This window comes from Ascaphus truei, chromosome 4, assembly GCF_040206685.1.
Source record: "Ascaphus truei isolate aAscTru1 chromosome 4, aAscTru1.hap1, whole genome shotgun sequence".
Classification (NCBI taxonomy): domain Eukaryota; kingdom Metazoa; phylum Chordata; class Amphibia; order Anura; family Ascaphidae; genus Ascaphus; species Ascaphus truei.
This window is the reverse complement of record NC_134486.1, coordinates 225,396,980-225,403,191: the sequence shown is the minus strand read 5'-3', so window position 1 is coordinate 225,403,191 and position 6,212 is coordinate 225,396,980. Positions and strand designations below refer to the sequence as shown.

At 48.4% G+C, this 6,212-nt stretch overlaps 1 non-coding gene across 1 annotated transcript; it reads right to left on the bottom strand.

The window, feature by feature from the left end:
* Window positions 1–541: 541 nt before the first annotated feature.
* Window positions 542–625, bottom strand: TRNAL-UAA (transfer RNA leucine (anticodon UAA)). The gene has a single exon. It is a non-coding gene; the product is annotated as a tRNA-Leu (tRNA).
* Between the last annotated feature and the right edge of the window lie 5,587 nt (window positions 626–6,212).

The window sequence follows — 6,212 nt, the reverse complement described above, 5'->3', positions numbered from 1 at the left end:
ACAAATAGAGAAAGCCTGGATCGCTTAAAAATACTGCCCCCCGATACAACGAACCCTCCTTCATCATCCCTTTTAACTCCTCAGAAAAGAACCTCTGATTTGCGTTACAGTTCTTTAAGTGCCCCTGGCTTAACATCCCCGCCGGGTTATTTACTAAACAAGAGGAGGGGTAGTCTATTATTGCCGTCGGCTGACTGGTTGAAACTGTAAATAAGCTGTTTAATTTTTTTTTTTTCCCTCTGTAAAATAAGACATTGTATTGCTGTCCCTCTATACTATGTATCGTACTAACTCAACGCCTCTAGATGATTTTAGTCTATTAAGGCCTTAACAGCCGTTTTACTTTTTTACTTGTAAATACGTCTGGTAATTATTTCCAGGTGAAAACTGTGTTATCTTTTAAAAAATAAAATAAGCAATTTTTGACTCATACAATTGTGCTTTTTATTTATATGTAACCCCCGACTGTTGCGGCTAATCCCTGTACCGTCTCTATACAAATAAAAAATATATACAAAAAAAAAAATATATAAAAATATTATGTCTGGGGTGGGATTCGAACCCACGTGGACATACGTCCATTGGATCTTAAGTCCAACGCCTTAAACCACTCGGCCACCCTGACACTTGAGGGTTTAGCCTCTTAAAGCCGTATTCTGTCTGAATTTTTAAAAAAAAATGCAACGCCCTCTTTTCAACGTCATTTTGAACTTTTCTGACATGCGCACTGCGTTATTTCAGAATAAACATGTCCAGACGTGCCCCAGTATGAAAAAAAACATGTTCGGGCATGCCCCAAAAGCCTATAAACATGCCCGGACATGCCCCGCGTATGTATACGCCCCCTCCAATCTACGTCAACCGTACGCACCAATCACAAAAAAGAATAAAAAAATGCACATCATAATAAAAAAATGGAGTCTGGGGGATGTCAACCGCGGTTTTTTGGCTTAGGAGGCGTCAACTGCGTTTTTTGGCGTAGGGGGCGTCAACCGCGGTTTTTTGGCGCAGGGGGCGGCAACCTAAAAATGCGCAGGGGGCGGGGCCGGATACGGATGGGGCGGGACCGGATACGGAAGGGGCGGGACATAGGGCGGGTTTAAGGCCAAAAGGGGGCGGGGCTTAGGGGAAAAGGGGGCGTGGTACCTGTCAAAAAAAGTTTGACATAATGTATGCCTCCCTACTACTCGCGATGCGCGGCGCGGAGCGCTGATGTCACTCAGACGTGCGGCCGAGATTCCTCCCTGCGGGAGGCACCGACAACTCCCTTCAGAGCGTGCGCGTACTAGCCTGGCAATGCGCGGGCGCGTGGGTCTGCCGTGTGATGCGTCAGCCGGGCGGTCTCCGGCATGAGTTGTGGCGGATGTTACAGTATCCCCCCCTTGAGGGGAGACCCCTGGGCGACCCATGGATGGTTTATCAGGGTGCCTACGGTGGAAGGCATGAATGAGACGGTTAGCATGTACCTGACAATGAGGAATCCACTCTGTCTCCTCCGGGCCACCTAGTGTCACCTAGTCCTCAGGCCACCCCCCTTGTCACTCAAGGAAGCTGCTTACTACAGCAGGGCATAGATTTAACCATAACACTGTCTGCACTGGTACCAGGTCTTATGTGTTAGGCTGGGCAGATTAGTAGCCAAGGAGATACATCGCTACAGTTATTTCTTGCAGACATGAGTAACCTTAATTGTCAGTGTAGTGCTCATGGAACCAAATGTATTGAATGAGAACATTTAAACACACATATTTCATATATTGACTAAAGGGTTGACTAAAGGGCGATCTGTAGTTGTCAAGTCTCGAACTCATATTACAAATAATGTCAGTTTGTAAAACCTCAACATTTGCACTGCTGAATGATTAATGGCCCTATATTAAGAAACAATACATGTTTAGACAATGTAATAGACACTTAAGTAGTTGGATTAGGTTACAGGTAATTCTATTTTCACAAACATGTAAGTAGCAATATTCTTGTATTAAATCTCATCTATATTTAGGGCCATCAATGGATCTTGGCGATGCCAGTTTCGAGGCCATGTATCTGGTAGAATTGACACAGCCACCCATTTATATTATTTGTTATTAATATGATTGTCACGTGTATTACTGCTGTGAAGCGCTATGTACATAATTGGCGCTATATAAATAGACATACATACATACCCTGTGGGGCTTCACTGCCTTCAGCATTGTCAGCGCCAGCTGGGACACCCTGGGCTGCCTTTGAAGTGGCACCTACAGCAAGATAGAGAGGCAGGGAGTCGCTCTGAGTGATGTCAACAAAGCCGCTATCTCGCTGGCATCATTGGCGGGCGCGTGGGTCTGCCGTGTGACGCGTCAGCCAGGCGGTCTCCGACATGAGTTGCGGCGGATGTTACAGTATCCCCCCCTTGAGGGGAGACCCCTGGGCGACCCATGGATGGTTTATCATGGTGCCTACGGTGGAAGGCATGAATGAGACGGTTAGCATGTACCTGACAATGAGGAATCCACTCTCTCTCCTCCGGGCCATAGCCCTTCCAGTGTACAAGATATTGCAATCCTCCTCTGGACATTCTGGAGTTGAGGATGGTCTGTACCTCGTAAACTTGTTGACCCTCTACTAGTATGGTTTGTGGAGGTTTAGGTTATCCTTTGGAGGATGAGTCTTGTAGACAGGGTTTTAGAAGGGAGGAGTGAAAGACGGAGGGAATCCTCATATTCTTAGGCAGTTCTAGCCGGTAGGCTACCGGGTTGATCCTTTTCGTGATGCGGAAAGGTCCGATAAAGTGCGGTGCCAGTTTGGGTGAGGTTACCTTTAAACGAATGTTTTTAGTGGATAACCAGACCCTTTGTCCTACAGAGTACCCTGGGACCTCTCTACAGTAAAATTCCGCTTGTCTCTTCTGTAGTTTACCAGCGTGATGTAGGTTAAGATGGATCTTCTGCCATACAGTACTTCTTGTAAGTGGAGGATCCTGTCCTCTGCGGCCGGGACTCCAGACTTCGAGATAAGAGAAGGGAGTGCAGAAGGGTGGAAGCCATAGTTGACCATGAACAGTGACTGTTGGGACGATTCATTCCGAAGATTATTATGGGAGAATACTGCCCACGGGAGAATTTCCGCCCAGTCGTCTTGAGTATCGGCAACAAAACACCTTAAAAATTGTTCAAGAGACTGATTGGTGCGTTCCGTTTGCCCATTGGTCTGGGGGTGATAGCCTGACGAAAAGTGCATTGTGACGTCCAGACTCTTACAAAACGCCCTCCAGAACCAGGAGAGGAATTGGGATCCTCTGTCAGATACTATGACCTGGGGGGTCCCACGTAACCTGAAATCTCCCTGATGAAAACGTCGGACAACATAGGTGCGGTGGGTAGACCCTTCATCGGGATGAAGTGTGCCTGTTTTGAAAACCTGTCCACCACTACAAGTATGGTATCCATGCCTCTAGATTTAGGCAACTCAACTATAAAATCCATAGATATGTTTGTCCATGGACGTTCCGGGATGGGCAAAAGGTTGAAAGAGACCCGCAGGCCTTTTGCGTGGAGTTTTGTTCCATGCACAAGTAGAGCATGTAGCTACAAAAGCTTGTATGTCTCTCCGCATGTTGGGCCACCAGAACGTGCGTTCAATGAACTCGGTAGTTCTCTTGGTGCCAGGATGACCAGCTGTCTTGGACAAATGCCCCCACTCCATGACTCTCCTCTGGTAAAGAAGGGGGGGTGAACAAATGATCCTCCGGAACCTTGAGTCCTGCTGGGATGTTGTTCTGAGCCTTGGCAATATCAGACAATGCACTGAAAGTATTGGCTGCCACAATGCAAGTGGATGGGAGAATGGTCTCCTGCTGTTCTACCTTGTTATCCTCTACCAGGAACTGTCGAGACAAGGCGTCGGCTTTTAGGTTCTTAGACCCTGGGATATAGGAGATAAGGAAGTTGAAGCGTGTAAAGAATAAGGACCATCTTGCCTGGCGAGACCCGAGTCGCCGTGCTCCCTCAATGTATAGTAGGTTTTTATGGTCTGTTAATATTGTGACTGGCGTTTCCGTGCCCTCCAGTAAGTGTCTCCACTCCTCTAAGGCCAATTTGATCACGAGGAGCTCACGGTTACACACGTCATAATTCCTTTGGGCGGAGGAATTCTTTTTAGAGAAATACGCACAGGGGTGAAGTGGAGCTTGAGGATTCTTTCTCTGGGAGAGTATAGCACCTGCTCCTACATCGGAGGCGTCAACCTCTAAAGAAAAAGGTAATGAAGGGTCTGGGTGTATCAAGATGGGTGCTGAGGCGAATGTCGTCTTTATCCTCTCGAAGGCCTGGAGGGCTTCGTTAGACCAATTCGTAGGGTCAGCTCCCTTCTGGGTTAGCGCCGTGATGGGTGCTACTACCGATGAGAATCCTTGAATGAACCTCCGGTAATAGTTGGCGAAGCCGAGGAACCTTTGGATAGCTTTGAGGGAGAGAGGACAGGGCCATTCGAGTACAGCTTTGACCTTGGTAGGGTCCATAGCGAGACCGGTGTCAGATATGATGTAGCCGAGAAAGGAGGTAGATTTTTGGTGGAAATGGCATTTCTCGAGCTTAGCAAACAAGTGGTTCTCTCTTAAGCGCCGTAAGACTTGCTTGACGCGAACCGTATGTTCAGGCATGGATCTGGAAAAAATTAGTATATCGTCCAGGTATACTATCACATGATGGTCCAGAAGGTCTCTAAAGATGTCATTGACAAAGTCTTGGAAGACAGCAGGGGCGTTACATAGCCCAAATGGCATGACCCGGTACTCGTAGTGCCCGTCGCGAGTATTGAATGCGGTCTTCCATTCGTCTCCTTGTCTGATTCTAACCAGATCATAGGCGCCCCTGAGATCCAGCTTGGTGAAGATCCTTGCTCCTTGGAGTTTGTCAAATAATTCTGCTATCAACGGAAGGGGGTAGCGTTTTTTTTATGGTGAGTTTGTTGAGACCGCGATAGTCTATGCAGGGTCTGAGTGTTCCGTCCTTCTTGACGAAGAAAAAGTCTGCCCCAGCAGGTGATGAGGATTTTTGAATGAACCCCCTCTGGAGATTCTCCTGGATATATTGTCTCATAGCCTGGGTCTCAGGTATAGATAATGGGTATGATCCTCCTCTCGGGGGAATGGCGCCGGGTAGAAGATTGATCGGACAATCGTACACAAGATGTGGCGGAAGTTCCTCTTCCTGGCATTTATCGAACATGTCGCGAAAGTCTTCATATATCACCGGCAGCTGTATCCTGTCAGGATCCGTGACCTCCAGACCTGCCACTGCCTTAGGAGCAGACATGCAATGTTCCAAGTAATAGGAACTTCAACGTAGAGGCGGGGACTCTGTCCAGTCAACGACCAAATTGTGGATCCGGAGCCACGGAAGTCCCAGAATAATGTCCGTGGAGGGAGTGTGGATAACATCCAGTGTTATGGTCTCGGAGTGGAAGTCACCGGTCGAGATCTTTAGGGGCGCTGTTTGCAGGGAAATGAACGCGGGCTGCAAGGGTCGTCCGTCAATGGCTTCAAAGCCTACCGGTCGATCTTTGGGTACCAAAGGTATCCTATTCTTGATCGCAAACTCTTGGTCAACGAAGTTTCCCCCTGACCCTGAATCCAGAAAGGCCCGTGTCTGAACTGTGAAGGTCTCACCGAATATGGAGATGGGTAAATCCTAGTAGAGGGTTGAGGAGGGGGAAAGGTTGCAGTGCCCAGCGTGATCCTCCTAATACTCACTGGGCTTTGGCATTTCCCGGTTTAAGCAGACAGTTGATCACCAGGTGTCCGTTGTTGCCGCAGTAGAGGCACAGCCCCACTCGTCTTCTCCGTTGCCTCTCGGTAGGCAAAAGACTAGTCCCTCCCAGCTGCATGGGTTCATCTAGAACGGGAGTTGTGGGGAGTACAGGACCTATGGTGGAAAAGGAGGGCGATTGTATACCTCAAGGGTGTTTGTTTTTTCCATCTTTCTCTCTTGGAGACGCTGATCCATGCGGATGCACAGGGTAATCAAATCTTCAAATCCAGCGGGGCGATCGAGAGATGCCAGTTCGTCCTTCAGACGTTCCACAGGCCCTGCCAGAAGACTGCGGATAGGGCCTCATCGTTCCAGCTGGTCTCCGTAGCCACCGTCCGAAAGTCCAGGGCATAGTGAGCCACAGTACGGTCTCCCTGGGAAATATTAAGCAGAGTAGATGCGGCGGTAACCTTACGCCCT